This window comes from Sus scrofa, chromosome 11 (assembly GCF_000003025.6).
Source record: "Sus scrofa isolate TJ Tabasco breed Duroc chromosome 11, Sscrofa11.1, whole genome shotgun sequence".
Classification (NCBI taxonomy): domain Eukaryota; kingdom Metazoa; phylum Chordata; class Mammalia; order Artiodactyla; family Suidae; genus Sus; species Sus scrofa.
In genome coordinates, this window is record NC_010453.5 from 4,033,281 (window position 1) to 4,050,096 (window position 16,816).

General features: G+C 48.2%; 1 long non-coding RNA gene across 6 annotated transcripts; it reads left to right on the forward strand.

The window, feature by feature from the left end:
- On the forward strand, window positions 8,716–11,341 carry LOC106507930. 6 transcript variants are annotated; one of them, XR_002336618.1, is made up of 4 exons: window positions 8,716–9,044; window positions 9,898–10,096; window positions 10,282–10,456; window positions 10,809–11,341. It is a non-coding gene; the product is annotated as an uncharacterized LOC106507930 (long non-coding RNA). The 6 variants fall into 6 exon arrangements; XR_001304338.2 differs by having other exon boundaries at window positions 8,730–9,044; window positions 10,036–10,096; XR_002336619.1 differs by having other exon boundaries at window positions 8,732–9,044; window positions 10,039–10,096.

Here is a 16,816-nt window from a genome sequence, read left to right on the forward strand (position 1 = left end):
ACTTTTACATGTTAAACCAAAAAGACGGGTATATCCTAAAAGTCAAAAAATACAAAGCCCAAGCAAGTTATTTACCTGGTGGGAAGCTGCAGATTTCTGTGAGTAGGTAGGCAGGTAATATATATATAACTTGAATCCAACACCGTGCTTCAGTTTTTGTAGTCCAAGACAAAGTGATTATAGAAAGGTTCTAGACATGATATTTGGGACAGAAAGATGGATCATTCCAGATGTCCAGATTAATCTAATTTGGATTAATTAGACCAAAATCTCTGGTCTAATTAATCTCGTTTACTGGGATGGTACCTGGCCTTTTTAGTATGTATGCATCTTTTAACTTTTGGACTTTTGGCAATTAAGAAAATAAAGTATACAATAATAAAAACCATAACACCTGTATATCTGGTGTTTTATGTACCCATAATGTTTAAGTGATGAGGGCTTCTTAGCATGACAGCCTTAATTAAAATTTAAAATTCAAATTGAGTAGTTGATTTAGACTTCTAAGTTGCAATCTCACAAGGTTGATGGGCAGTGTATGAACAGATAAGGATTTAGGCTCATCATATTAAATTTTATAAATTTTAAGACTATTATTTAGGGATTCAGGAAGGCATTACAGCCAACACTTGAAGTACTTATGAATGAAATAAAATATTACATGTATAAATAGTTTAAAATGTTTGAAGATGATTAAGTATGTGAATGACATCTAAAGTTCATCAAAGGCTAATTCCAAATGATGCTTAAAGTTCACTTTACTTACCATTAGAATAGTAAGAACTGAACTAGATTTAAAAGCTTAAGGTTTAACGAGGACATTCAACTGGAATTTGATAAATTAAATATTAACTGTTTAAAAGCAAAGATTTTTTTTTAAAGTTTTATTAGTCTCCCCTTAAAAGATCTTTTGAAAAGCTTTACTGAACTCTAATTCACATAACCATAAAATTCACCCATCTAAAGTGTGCAATTCAGGAGTTCCCATAGTGGCTCAGTAGTTAATGAATCTGACTTGGAACCATAAGGTTGCGGGTTCGGTCCCTGGCCTTGCTCAGTGGGTTACGGATCTGGTGTTGCTGTGAGCTGTGGTGTAGGTCACAGACGTGGCTCGGATCCTGCGTTGCTGTGGCTGTGGTGTAGGCCGGCAGCTGTAGCTCTGATCTGACCCCTAGCCTGGGAACCGCCATATGCCACAGGTGTGGACCTAGAAAAGACAAAAAATAAAGAATAAATAAGAATAAAGTGTACAATTCAGTGCTTTGTGGTATATTCACAGAGTTGTGTAGTCATCGCCACAATCTAATTTTGGAACATTTTTATCACCCTCAAAAGAAACCTCACCCCCATTAGCAGTCAGCCCATTCCTTCTCACCTCACCTCCCCAGCCCCTGGTAGTCACGAGTACACTTCCTGTCTCTGAGCACTTGCTGGTTCTGGACGTTTCCTGTAAATGGAATCGCGCAATGGGTAGCTTTTGACGCTTGGCTTCTTCCACTCAGCATCCTGTTTTAAAGAGTCGTCTACGTTGTCGCATGTGTCAGTACCCCATCCATAAAGGGAAATTTCTTTGTTTTTGTTTTGTTTCGTTTTTTCTTTTTAGGGCCACACCTGCAGCATATGGAAGTCCCAGGCTTGGAGTTGAATCAGAACTTCAGCTGCCAGCCTATACCACAGCCACAGCCACAGACACACTAACTCTGAGCTGCACCTGCAACCTACATGGGTCCTTAACCCACTGAGTGAGGCCAGGGATTGAACCTCCATCCTCATGGATCCTATGTCAGATCCTTAATCCTCTGAGCCACAAGGGGAACTCCCTGAAGGGAACCGTCTCTATAGTCTCTTTCTGCATATAAAAACCACCTTCAAGAACACCCCCTGTTATGGGTTGAATTGCGTGCTCTTATTCATACTTCAGAACCCTAACACCCCCCCCCCGCCCCCGTATCTCAGAATGTGACTTCATTTGGAGACAGGGCCTTTCCTTCAGGTTAAATTAGGCCATTAGGCTGAGTCCTGGGAGTTCCCGTCGTGGCGCAGTGGTTAACGAATCCGACTAGGAACCATGAGGTTGCAGGTTTGGTCCCTGCCCTTGCTCAGTGGGTTAACGATCCGGCGTTGCTGTGAGCTGTGGTGTAGTTTGCAGACACGGCTCGGATCCTGTGTTGCTGTGGCTCTGGCGTAGGCTGACGGCTACAGCTGTGATTGGACCCCTAGCCTGGGAACCTCCATATGCCGCGGGAGCGGCCCAAGAAGTGGCAAAAAGAAAAAAAAAAAAAAAAAAAAGGATGAGTCCCAATCCAACTTGACCAGTGGCCTTATGTGAAGAGGAAATTCAGACCCACGAAGAGACATCAGGGATGTGTGGACACACAAGAAACGCTGTGTACGGGCACAGGGAGGAGGCAGCCATCTGCACGCCAAGGAGAGAAGCCTTGGAAGACACGAAACCTGCCGACAGCTTGATCTTGGATGTCCAGCCTGAGGAATGGAAAGAAATATATTTCTGTTGTTTAAGCCACTCAGTCCGTGATATTTTGTTATGGTAAAATATCATACCCTAGCAAACCAAGGTACCCCCTACACCAATAGCTTCGAGATTTACCCTATCAGAAATTCCTCCAGAGAGAAGCATGAACCCAGGGAAACAGAGGACTCGGTCTCCTAAACCCGTGTCCTACAGCGATGCAGCATTTCTTTCCGAGAACCTGCCCACTGCTTAAAAAGAGCCATTCTAGGAGTTCCCGTCGTGGCGCAGTGGTTAACGAATCCGACTAGGAACCATGAGGTTGCGGGTTCGGTCCCTGCCCTTGCTCAGTGGGTTAATGATCCGGCATTGCCATGAGCTGTGGTGTAGGTTGCAGACGCGGCTCGGATCCCTCGTTGCTGTGGCTCTGGCGTAGGCCGGTGGCTATAGCTCCGATTGGACCCCTGGCCTGGGAACCTCCATATGCCGCGGGAGCGGCCCAAAGAAATAGCAAAAAGACAAAATAAATAAATTAATTAATTAAAAAAATAAAAATAAAAAAAGAGCCATTCTAGGCCATGTGACCCAGCCCCCTCCCCCACAGCTACTGAAAACAAGGTACATGGCCTAGATTTTCTGGGACTTTGGAATTATGTCATGGAGACTTTGTTGGTTAACTTTGAGTAAAAGAACTGAAAGGTCTTACAGACCAAAAGGCTCATAAGACCTCTCAGATGGAGGCTACGAGCACGTAAACAGTAATTAGAAAAGGAGCAGAGACCTTGCTAGTTCCCAAGGGCCCCGTTACTTTATCAGCAAATGGGCGCGTGGTTCTCCTGGGCCTTTACATCGTTCTCCGTCTTTAATTAGGTGCTTTTACTGGGGTTCTGGCAGCTTGACTATCTTCCTTTGAACCAGCCAGGATTCAAAGCAGGGTGCAAAAATTCACTCTACATTTTTAAAGCAGAAAGCTATTTATTCCAAGGAATTGGGCACCTACAAAATCTTTGCAGTGGGCAGAGAAGGGGCCTGTGGGCTGAGCCTCAGACCAACTCCCACATTCGTTCAGGACTGACCTCAGAGGAGAGCTACCACCTCTGAGTTTGCCACTGGCGTCCTGAGTTCTGCAATGTACAGCATCAGCTGCCGAAAGACAGTGAGCTGGAAGCCAAGAGCAGACACCTCTGCCCCCAGAGCCATCGGTTCTCTCTGAACACCATGGAAGCTGGTAACTGTGCAGAATCACTTCTGCAGAAAATCCTCACTCTCCAAAGCTTTGCTTCCTATCAGAGAAACAGCCAAAGGCCGGTAGAAGTACAGCTTCTGCTTCAGTTCAGTTTTCCACATCTTGGTGAATGTGTCTCACTGGCAGAACCTAATTTGCATCCAGAACTGTGGTTGCAAGAAAGTCCCCTAGGAGTTCCCTGGTGGCCTAGCTGTTAAGGATCCAGTGTTGTCACTACTGTGGCTCAGGTCGCTGCTGTGACTTGGGTTTGATTCCTGGGGCTGGGAATTTCCACATGCTGTGGACGTGGCCAAAAGAAAAAGGATGGAAGTTGAGCAAGAAGGTCCAAAGTATCCAAAGCTATTCTCATCAATCGCACCTATCCAGAGCCGCCAGAGGCTGTCTTGGGTCAGGTTCTCCAGAAACAGAGCCTGAGACAGGATTCTTATCCAAGTGCCTGCATTGGGGGAGTGAGGAGGCAGGACTGGCCAGGAAGACAAGCAGCTAAGACTGAGCTTCAGCTAACCCCACACCACTCCCCAGCATGTGGTATCCCAGACGGCCAGCTTTTTGTTCCCCGACGGCCTTGGATGAGGTCTGTGGGGCAGGAGGACAATGCTCCAAATAAGGTGGCATCTGGAATTGTTATCCGAAGCTGGCAGCAGCTGGGGCACGGATGCATCAGCTTAAAAGTGGGCGTGGGCTGGGCACTACAGTCCACCCTGTGTAATGCTTAGATGGCTCGCCTTTTGCATTAAGGTACTCCATCCAGAATTCTCGAGTCACGGTTTCTGGGAAATGTTACAGGATGGCAGTCCCGGCTGCTGCAGCTGGTCCCAGCGCCATAACCGACACTATTATCTCCCTCATCCACCACCCTTTCTAGGGCGAGTCCCTGCCACTGTGCTCAGAGTAACTGCTTCCTCCATATCCACCCAGCGCCAGACTTGAAACCAGCCAGCGCCTTCACTCCCTTCCACCTGCAACACACACCAGCTCCCCGCTGCACCACCACCGCCCCGTGACCGCCAGCGCTCCACCCAGGGCTCCATGGCGGGTCCTTCAGTGATGCTTCAGCTCCAGGAGGCCAACCTGCTTCCCAGGATTCCCTGGGTACCAGCTCTCTTGGGTCAGGTTCCTTAGAAACAGAGCCGGAGTCAGTGATGTATGGATGGGGGAGTCTGCCAGAAAAACCTGCCTGTGGAGAGGGGACATAGGACAGGGAAGAGGCGGGAGCTGGGCCAGGACCCGGGGACATCCAGCAGCCTGGTTCTTCTTGGGAAAACCTGCCCCATCTCCCCGGCTGGGCCAGCGCTCAGAAGGCACCAGAGCGGACATCTCGTTAGAAGATGCACTGACCTCCTCGGCTCTGCTTAGGTTTTCCTTCTGTGAGCCCTACAGGAACCCATAGTAATCCGTGTCCTTCATTTAGCACACAATATGGCGATTGTCTGGCCACTTGTTTCAGGGAAGAGAAGCATTTTCCAAAATACAAATGGTTCATGTGTCCTCTATACGATACACATGGATATCTTAACTCCCAAGTGATGAGATATATTTGAAGCCCCACCCTAAACCCCTTAATGTCCATTAGTCCAGTGGTTCTCAATTCTGGCTACATATTAGACACTCAAAGGGGCTATTAAAATTCTTGATGCATGGGCCTAATTGCCAAAACATTCAGATTTAATCAGTCTAGGATGAGGCCTGGGGAGCCATGATTTTTTTCTTTTTACAGCCGCACCTGCGGCACATGGTCGTTCCTGGGCCGGGGGTAGGATCCAAGCTGCAGCTGCCTGCCTACACCGCAGCCACAGCAGCACTGGATCTTTAACCCACTGAGCGAGGCCAGGGATCCAACCCACATCCCCATAGAGACAATGGAAGCTCTGTAACCCAGTGAACCACAATGGGAACTCCATGATTTAAAAAAAAAGGGGGGGGGGAGTTCCCATGGTGGCACAGTGGAAATGAATTCGACTAGCAACCATGGGGTTGAGGGTTCGATCCCTGGCCTCGCTCAGTGGGTTGAGGATCTGGTGTTACCATGGGCTGTGGCATAGGTCGCAGACACGGCTCAGATTCTGCATTGCTGTGGCTCTGGTGTAGGCTGGCAGCTGTAGCTCCAATTGGACCCCTAGCCTGGGAACCTCCAAAAAACAAAAATAAATTTTAAAAAAACCTCCCAGTTTATTCTAAAGTGCAGTTAGGACTGAGAACTGCTGGACTAGACTATGATGTCACAAGAGACAGGCTTCTGCTCTCGCTCCTCTCGCTTCCCAGGGTCCCCCTCAGAATCTGTGGAAGGCTTGTGATAATACTGAATAAATGATGACTGGTGAAGGAAGGTACAGAGATAAGGGCAATTTCTCCCCTCTGTGTGACATAAACGGAATTTAACAATATTAACTCACTTTTATTCCCCATGCCTAAAGGCAGATGTATTCAGTTCCTTTCCATGCAGCACATAATAGGGGGTCTTAAATGCCTGTTATTTCTTTTCCAAATCAAGTTTGGCGCAACCTTTGAGGATCCACCCACCCATCCCCCATGGCGAGCCCCTAACTCTGGGGAGTCCCTTATGGAGAAAGGGGTGTTCTTGCTGAGCTGCTCAGTGGGAGTGTGCCTTCCAAGAGCTCGCAGTAGGGCCAGCTCACCTTGGAGCAACAGATGCCTGCAGAAGCCCTTCAGATATGCCGTGGCGGGAAGGAGAGGACAGCCTCAGCATCTTGTCACGGAGTGGAGAGGCTGCTGGATGGAACACCCAGGAAGAATGGAAATGAAGTCATGCCAAGCGGAAAGCCTCTGAAAAACCCGCCAGTCACTAGAACATTCTTCTTCACCAATGACACCACCTCTTCTGCTTTGCTCTTGTCCTCCGTGGGTATCTGGTTCCTCTCACCCATCTTCAGCTGCTCCCTGGCTTGCTTCCTGTCCTTTACCTGCTGCCTGTCAACGCTGAGGTACCCAGAATGGTTTGCCAGCGGAAGGAGGAAAAAAGTCCACCTCTCCCAGCTGTTGCAGTCAACTCTCCGACCTGCTGGAAGATGAAACCTGTGCACCCTCCAGTGACAACGTGCAGTTCCAGGCTGGGTGACTTTTCCCCCCCAAAGGCCCAGATTCCTGCCCCGACAGCTTGCACCACCATGGCTGCTTTTTAGAAAATTCTGCAAGGTCCAGTGACTCAAAATTCCCCTGTTGTGGTCATTTCGGCAAGGTCTTCTCGCTGTAACACCTGAATGGGCTCAGCGCAAGGGATGTGGGGTGGGATGCGGAGTAGGACGTGGGTGGGGACGCAGAGTGGCGCGGCCCAAGCTGGATTCCGGCCTTAAATCACATTTTAAATAAGATTGACCTCAGCTAACTTTCCATTTTGATAATAACAAATAGCTCCAGAATCCAGACCCACAGGTGAGTAGCAGCTTCAGGTAACATCCGGAAAACCCTGACCTGCCCTGGCTTTCAGCCTCCAAAGATACTGACTTTGGCCCTTTACACATTAAAAGCAGCCCCAGGGGCCCAGCTTACAATCGGAACTCAGTAAACAGTCGTCTGAATAAAGGACTATTACACAGGCCACCAGGGAACTCCAGAAATGAACTTTCTGCTCTACAAACTGATTGCGTGTGAAAGTTTGTAAATTGCTTATCAGAACTCAGAAGCCATTTAGTTAAAACAACAACAACAAAAGTATATACATGGTGATTGCATTCCTAACTAGCCCCTTAAGCTTAAGGGGTCATTGATTGAAATTATTTTTAAATTTTATTTGACCCCCTACTGGTTATCCTTTTTTTTTAGTTCCATCTTTGGTTATCAGTGTGATCTTGGGTGAATTCCTTTAATTTCTGCACGCCTCAATTTCCTAATCTGTAAAATAAGGCTCGCCAATGGTCCCTACCCAATTCTGAGGATGAAATGAGTTAATGCTTTGCATGTCAAAAATACTCAATAAAAAAAGAAAATATGCAATCCATATTAGCTGCTATCACTGTTATCATATTCTCATCACCTGTCTTAGGTTGGTTTGCCACCACCACTGCCAGCACCCCCAAAAGCAGAACTTCAGGCAAGGACTCCTGTGAAAATGATTGAGGCAGTTTTCCCAGGAAAAGAATGGGGGAGCAGAGCTGGGAAGAAAGGAGCCTAAGTCAGGCTACAAGACCAACTCAGACCTAAATTCAGGGCGACGAGGAGACGGCACAGGTCACCCCAGTGAGGTCCCAAATCAGAGGCCACGAGAGCCGGAGCGCTCGTGCTTGTGCCCAGTCATTAAGTTAAGGTGGGGGTCGCTTAATTCCCAGGTATTTCAGTTTGGTATGTGAAGAGGGCTTCCCGGAGCCTAAAGGTGGTACCTGCCCAAGGAGAGAGAGGAAGGTGAAGCGACGCGGTCAGAGCAGAGCGCTGACGCGCCACCTGCTACGTCACCATCATCTCACCATCCCTCTCCCGTAAAACACAGCCTGTCCATTGGGCACAGCCAGTGAACTACCCTAGCTGTTCTGGTACAAGGGATCTGGGCTACAGCTGGGCACTGGGCGTTTTAACACTCCCCAACCTTGCAGGAGAGGCACTGGGTTAGGTTCTGGGGAGAAAAAGAGCTATAAGCCACGGGCCCTGTCCTTCCATGCCTTTGAATCCCATTGAAGAGACAGGATAAGCGCACAAAACGAAGCGTATGCTTAGTGTCTAATAAGTGTTGGTTTTTTGGTGTTTTTTTTTTTTTTTTTTTTTTTTTTTTGTCTTTTCTAGGGCCGCTCCCGCGGCATATGGAGGTTCCCAGGCTAGGGGTCTAATCAGAGCTGTAGCCACAGCCCCACAGGATCTGAGCCAGATCTGTGACCCACACCACAGCTCACGGCAGCGCCAGATCCTTAACCCACTGAGCGAGGCCAGGGGTCGAACCCGCAACCTCATGGTTCCTAGTCGGATGCATTAACCACTGCGCCACGACGGGGACTCCAAGTGTTGGGTTTTTTTTAATGATTTTTATTTTTTCCATTAGAGTTGGTTTACAGTGTTCTGTCCATTTAAGTGTAAATGAGGTATAACTATGGGAGTGTTTGACCCTGGGGGATAAGGAGAGACCCCAGCAGCACCTGCGTCGGCTCTCCAAGAGGGGCAGGGTTTCAATTAGTAAAAGAGAGAAGGGGGGTGTGGCTGGGGAAGGAGTGGCATGTTGGCTGTTTTCGGGAGAGTCAATAAACTTGTCCTAACACAGCCGTTCTCAACCTTGACCGCTCATTAGGATCGCCAGGGAGCGAAAACTCCCAGTGCCCAGCTGCGGCCCAGATCAATGATATCAAGTGGGCTAGGGTAATTCACCAGATATTTCCAATGGACACCCAGGTGAGAACCCCAGTTTTACTGGGTGAGGGGGGAAGAAGTGAGGAGAAGCTGGTTGGAGCGTTACTAGGGATACTGGAGAGCTCAGATTGTAGGGAACTTAGCTTTGTGGAAACCGAGTTCTAACGTTTCTGTTGCCAGCTGCCTTAAAGTAGTCTCACAAGTCAGGCTAAAGTAAACACAGAGCTTGGACTTAGCTGAAGGAGTCTGAACTTCATGCTTGTAGGCAATGAAAGGTCACGTAGGGTCCTTGAAGATTTCTGAGCAGAGTAATGATGTAAATAAAACAGCATTTTAAAGTTTAAACAGGATGTAGGTTGCAGAGCCAGGAGGACAATATCTGATGGAAATTGACCTTGGCTGGTGGGGGGAAGGGCTACTAAGGGAGAAAAAACTTCCAAGGTTGTGGGCATGGAGTTGCATGGAAACGAATAGCCTCAGGTATCAAGTGTCAGGTGGTTGCAGAGGTGACCTGACCGTGTTTATGTTCCATGGAAAGAGAGCTCTGTGGCTCACAGGCGATCCATGGTAGAACAGGAAGCAGCCAGAAAAGACTCGGCTTTTCTGGTGACTCGGTCTTAATCACAAGGCCCAGCTTGCGGGAAGGTGAAACCTACTGGAATGAGAAGGCAGAGTTCAAAATTAAACCTTGGAAAACTGATCACGAAACCAAACTGGGCTCCTGTAGGTGACTTACTTGTTTGCTGTACTGCTGCTGTGTGGTCAAGTATATTTTGAACAGAAAATTAAAGTAATATGCTTCTTCGAGCAAAAAGGTAAGATTACAGAGGAAATCAGGACAAGATCATAGGACCGAATGTCATTTAAAGGGGTGAATTTTCTGTAACACTTGCAGAACATGGGAGCGGAATTCATCACCAACCAACGGGGGAGACTTTCAGCTGGGGCTCTTCTCATCGCTGTATCGGGAATCCATTAGCTGAGAAAAGGAGAAATGGTGTTGTCATATTAGCTTTTCCGCTGTTTCACTTAGCAGGTATTTGACGGACAGGTCTTGACCCCATACACAGATGTTAACGAAGCAAGGAACGAGGGTAGGTATTTATTTTTTAAGTTGTTTTGCGAAAAAGTTAAAAACTTCAACCTAGTATTTTAAGAGAGGAAATCCTGTCTTCATTTTCCTGCTTACCCAGCTTAAATGTCATGGTCTGTCACTGTAATTACCCTGCTGCCAACAAGCCTCACCTCCTGCCCCTCATCTTCTTTTGATCACACCCAGCGGGCAGGCCCTAACCCTGGATGACTCCAACATCTGTCTTTGGCTGGTCTCTGCCTGGGCTGCTGAGTGCTGGTGGTGAAAATCTCACGACAGGGCAGATGGATACTGATGGAACGCAGGCTGCACCTGCAAACGGGCCCTTGACATTGGCTAGCAGTCCTGCGATGACCCGCCAGTAGGTATCTCTCTGATTCTGCCCAAAGGTTGTTTTCTTTCTTTCTTTGTTCTTAGGGCCGCACCTGCAGCATATTGACATTCCCAGGCTAGGGGTTAAATCAGAGCTGCAGCGGCTGGTCTACGCCACAGCCAGATCTGAGCCACATCTTTGACCTACACCACAGATCATAGCAACATGAGATCCTTAACTCATTGAGTGAGGCCAAGGATTGAACCCGCATCCTCATGGATACTAGTCAGGTTCTTAACCTGCGGAGCCCCAACAGGAACGCCCAGGTTTTCAACCTGCAGTCTTTTGAGATATGAAGTCACGGTTTTCTCTTCTTCCACGCCTGTCTCCTCCTTCACAGCAGGTGAGCTTTTCGAGAGAAAACCAAAGCCATCTGAAAAGGAGCTGCTGCGACTTTGACCCAGTCTGCGGGTACACAGACATCCAGACCTGGATAGACCCCAGAGCATGGCCGTGATATTTTGCATTTCCCACCAGTGAGAGGCAGCGTTGACTTGCCGAGACTTCAAAGTTGGGCTCATCCTGAGTCTTGATTTCGCCAACAGAAGGTGCTGGGAGTGAGGCTGAGTCAGTTCCAGAGCCCGGGCCTCCAGAGAGCTCACATTTTTACCTTGGCCCTTTGAGAGCTCCCCCATGCGATGGGAGGAAGCATAGGGTTGACTGCTGAGTGGAGAAGCCCATATGGAGAGGACTGTGAAGGGCCAGCACCAGGGCTCCAGACACGTAAATGAGGTCATTTTAAACTATCTGAGACCTTCCAGCCCCAGTCTAGCCTCTGCCTGCAGCCCAGATGAGACCAGCAGAAAGAACCAGCCAGCTGAGCCCACCCGGCGTAAAGAAGGGTGAGAAATAATAAATCGTTGTTTCACACCACCGAGTTTTGGGGTTGACTGTAGGACAGTCAGACCGGATTCTTGGCCTGTTTTCCTTCCCACCTGTTAACCACAGAGCGCAAGCCTCCTTCCTCTGCTCTGCTTCAGCCTCTCTTGCTAGTTTAGGGTAGAGAACTCTTCATTGTCCTCATATGTCCCTTGTAACTGCTTCCGTCAAATCAAGGAAATATCTCTGGTCTCTTCTAATAAGGCTTCATTCAGCCCCGTGTATTTCCAGGGAGAGCCCGGATGCTGTAAGGCCCTAGGTTTCATCTCCCCTTCACAGCTGACATCCTGAATGAGACTGGTAACAGCCAACAGCTACAGAAACTTCACCGTACGTTAGGCACAAATCTAAATACGTGTCTTGACGTATGTTATTAACCCCCTTAGCCATCACAACAAACGTATGAGGTAGTTGCTACCGTAATTCCAGTGTTACAGATGAGGAAACAGGCACAAGGAAGTAAAGCCAGGTGCCCGGTTGCAGGTGCAGGTACTTCTAGAAGCTGGACCACATGGCTGTGGGGTCAGTTCTCCCAACAGTTTTGCTATAAAATGTAGCTACACTCACTGTTCCAGTTCCTTAGTTGACATTTACACTTCAATTCAGTGCAGGCTGGTTTTGAGCCCCCACCTCACCACCAAAAGTACCATCAAAAATGACCTGTATGAGGATAGAGCATGCATTCTCAGTGAGCGCACCCGCCCACCCCAAGACTTTGGCTCTTAAGAGGCCTAAAAAATTCTTAGATATTACAATGTCTTGTGGCCTCCAAAGGGCCCTGGGGCACAGACAGATCGACTGTGCACCTGTGGTTATTAACACTTCATAGGGGTGGGAAATTAGGAAAAAAAAAAGAGTCTAGGAGTTCCCATCGGGGGCAGTGGTTAACGAATCCGACGAGGAACCACGAGGTTGCAGGTTCGACCCCTGGCCTCGATCAGTGGGTTCAGGATCCTGAGTTGCTGTGGCTGTGGCGTAGGCCGGTGGCTACAGCTCCAATTCGACCCCTAGCCTGGGAACCTCCTATGTCATGGGTGCGGCCCTAGAAAGGCAACAAAATTAAAAAAAAAAAGAAAAAGGAAAAAAGAGTCTAAGGATGTTCCTCGGGGGGCATGTTGGTTGTAACAGAGGTTGGGAAACACCGGGTACGTGAAACACAACCGGTCTTATCTTGCTCAACTTCTCGGGAGCATCCCACGCCATCGACCCTCCTTTCGCAAACCTATTATTCCCTTGGCTTTTGTGACGTCGCCGCCCAGGACTCCTCAGCCCACCCTGCTCTCCGCCTCCCTTTCTGGCTCCTCCCCTCCTCAGCCCTGGAATGCTGCTCGGTTCTCACTGTAACAAGGTGACTGCATGATCTCATCAGTCTGCGAGCTGAGGTGTCCACCTTTTATCTCCAGCCCTGAGCGCTCTCTCCAGCTTTAGATTCCCAGAGGCACTGGCCCAGGAGACTCGTTCACTTGGATTCCTGAGACATGTCCCGGGGCACGGGTCCAAAATGGAGCTCTTGCTCTTTCTCCGAAACTTGCTTCTTTGAAGGTCTTCCCCTCTCAGTAACGGGGAAGAAAGGAATTAAGGGAAAAAGGAAGGAATCAAGATGACAATCAGTCCTGACAGCCGCTCGGTGGCAATGTCTTTGCGAGTCAGCTTTTTTTTTTTTTTCCCCCTAGGGCCGCACCCACGGCATATGGAAGTTCCCAGGCTAGGGGTCGAATCAGAGCTGCAGCTGCCGGCCTACACCACAGCCACAGCAACGCCAGATCCTTAACCCTGAGTGAGGCCAGGGATCGAACCTGCAACCTCATGGTTCCTAGTTGGATTCGTTAACCACTGAGCCACGACGGGAACTCCTTTGGGAGTCATCTTGATTCCTTCCTTCCTTTTTTTTAAATGTAGATTTCTATGTTTTATTTTATTTTTTGGCTGCGCCCTCAGCACGTGGAAGTTCCCAGGTCACGAATTGAACCCAAGCGTCACAGCAGTGACAATGCCGAATCATTGCCTATAGGCCATCAGAGAATTCCTATTCTTTCCTTTTTAAAACTTTTTTTTTTTTTTTTTTTTTTTGGTCTTTTTGCCTTTTCTAGGGCCGCTCCCGTGGCATATGGAGGTTCCCAGGATAGGGGTCTAATCGGAGCTGCAGCCTATGCCACAGCCACAGCAACGTGGGATCCGAGCCACGTCGGCGACCTACACCACAGCTCATGGCAACGCCGGATCCTTAACCCACTGAGCAAGGCCAGGGACCGAACCCGCAACCTCAAGGTTCCTAGTCGGAGTCGTTAATCACTGCACCACGATGGGAACTCCTTTTTTTTTTTTTTGTCTTTAGAACATTTTTAAAATTTATTTTTTATTTTTTACGGCTGCATTCACCTTGCATGGAAATTCCCAAGCCAGGTATTAATTCCAAGCTGGAGCTTCAGCAACGCCAGATCCTTTAACAGATTGCCCTGGGTGGGGGAATCAAACCTGCATCCCGGCAGTGACCTGAGCGGCTACAGTAGGATTCTTAACCCAGTGGAGCACAGCAGAAATGTCTCCTTCCTCTTTTTACTCTCAGTCCAACTGATCAGCAATTCCCCCCCCCCCCCCCGCCTCTCTCTCTATCCTATAATCCATTCATAACGTAGCAGCTAAGACGTTCTTTTCAAAAGGATATCTGGTCACTCCCCTCCTGACAACCTTCCAATCACCCCAAGACCCAAGCCTCTTCGTGGGCTAAAAGGCTCTGTATAAACGTGTCCCTGCCTACCTCTTTGTCCCTGGCTCACACAACCTCCCCTCACTCATGACTCTGCTATCACACAAGGCTTCTTTCTGCCCCTTGGCTCCCAGCTCAAGGCCTCTGCCCTTGCTGTCCCTCTGCTCCATCCACCTGGACCACTCTGCTGCATCATCGCTCAGGCAGCATCACTTCACACAGTCCTTGGCCATGCATCCCATTTTCTTTTTTTGATTGTTTTAGGGCTGCACCCTCTGCATATGGAGGTTCCCAGGCTCGGGGTCTAATCGGAGCTGTAGCCGCCGGCCTACGCCACAGCCACAGCAACGCGGGATCCGAGCCGCATCTGGGACCTACACCACAGCTCATGGTCCCACTGGATCCTTAACCCACTGAGCAAGGCCAGGGATTGGAGCTTCATCCTCATGGATGCTAGTCAGATTCATTAACTACTAAGCTACCACGGGACTCCCTATCCATCCAGTCCGGGTAATCTCCTCCCAGACCCACTTTTTTTTTTTATTAATTTATTTTATTTTTTGTCTTTTTGCCTTTTCTTGAGCCACTCCCACGGCATATGGAGGTTCCCAGGCTAGGGGTCGAATCAGAGCTGTAGCCGCTGGCCTACACCAGAGCCACAGCAATGCGGGATCCGAGCCGAGTCTGCAACCTACACCACAGCTCACAGCAACGCCGGATCCTTAACCCACTGAGCAAGGGCAGGGACCGAACCTGCAACCTCATGGTTCCTAGTGGGATTCGTTAACCACTGAGCCACGACGGGAACTCCCCAGACCCACTTTTAATCACATTATCCTGACTCAGCTGGTCCAGAGCCCTTCTTAGGATTTTTAGAACTGGAATTGAGAAACCCAGTTAATCTTCTCTCATGCCGGGCATCTTAGATAAAATGCAGCAACTGTTCATGGTCATGTGTCCAGTTAGATGGAGGAAATGACTCTATAAGAACAAATGACACTTACATGATGAATGGGAGAAAGTTATTTTTGAAAGGGTTTTTCAGTTCTGGATGTTTCTAGGGTCTTAATTAGCTTCTGGGGAGTCCCCAACATGGCACAATAGTTTAAGAATCTGGCATAGGTTACAGCTGCAGCTTGGATCTGATTCCTGGCCTGGGAACTTCCATATGCCTCAGGTGTGGCCAAAAAAGAAAAATAAATTAATAAATTAATTAAACTTTGGATGCTTATACAGTTAAGAAAATTTTGCATCAGTATTTTCTTTGAAAAATTGTAAAAGACTAGAGAACTTGTTGATCTAACTTGCTACTTCTTTTTCTTTTTTTGTCTTTTTGCCTTTTCTAGGGCTGCTCCTGCGGCACATGGAGGTTCCCAGGCCAGGGGTCTAGTTGGAGCTGTAGCTGCCAGCCTACGCCAGAGCCACAGCAACACGGGATCCGAGCCGCGTCTGTGACCTACACCACAGCTCATGGCAACGCCGGGTCCTTAACCCACTGAGCGAGGCCAGGGATCGAACCCGCAACCTCATGGTTCCTAGTTGGATTGTTAACCACTGCGCCACAGAGGGAACTCCCTAGCTTGCTACTTCTTGTGTCTCACACTATATTCAAATGTAGATGCTTTTTTCTTTTTAGGGCCACACCTGTGACATATAGAAGTTCCTTGGGCTGGGGATTGAATCAGAGTCGCAGTTGCCAGCCTACTCCACAGCCACAGCAACACCAGATCCAAGCTGAATCTGTGACCCATGTCACAGCTTGTGGCAACGCGCTGCATCCTTAACCCATTGAGTGAGGCCAGGGATGGAACCCGTATCCTCATGGATCCTAGTTGGGTTGTTAACCTGCTGAGCCACAGTGGGAACTCCGGCAGATGCTTCACATGTGCTCAATGCTTATGTGATGAAGGCAATGGACATTCCATCTGCAGAATGGGAAGACTGCGACTTTCCCTTCAAAGCACACTTTCAATTTGAATGAGAAACTGAATTAAAAGTTGTAGAGACAGCAAGTGATCAACTCTGATAAGACCCAGTAGGAGTTCCCTGGTGGCTCAGTAGGTTAAGGATCCAGCATTGCCACTGCTGTGGTGTGGACTTTTATGCTATATATCACAAAGCACTAAATCCTTTTGCACACTGCAAAAAATATAGGTTCAGAGGCTGGACTGAGGCAAAAATGCCAAATGTTACAAAAGGACCGCCCCCCTTTTATTAATATCAAGGTCATTTCAATCTTTATAGAAATGATTCCAGTGAAACACATGCTAGGAGTTCCCGTTGTAGAGCAGTGGAAACAAATCCAACTGGGAACCATGAGGTTGCAGGATCAAACCCTGGCCTTGCTCAGTGGGTTAAGGATCCAGCTTTGCTGTGAGCTGTGGTGCAGGCCGGCAGCTACAGCTCGGATGAGACCCCTAGCCTGGGAACCTCCATATGCTGTGGGTGCGGCCCTAAAAAACAAACAACAAAAAAAAAAAAAAACAAAAAAAACAAAAAAAAAAGAAAAGAAAAGAAAGGAAGGAAGGAACATTTTAATTGTACATAATTGTGCAAACTATGTCCTGGGCGCTGTAGGGAGACAGACAGAGATAAGTCAGAGACTTATTAAGGTGTTTATTAGCAAAGAAAAGATTTTTTTCAAGTGTATAAAGTAAATGACTAGAAAACAATGTAGCTGTGATATTTCTACCTTGAGTTACAAATAAAGCGCTATGGTTCCAGGGAGGGGGTTGGAGTTCATGGTAGAGAAAGGTCATATT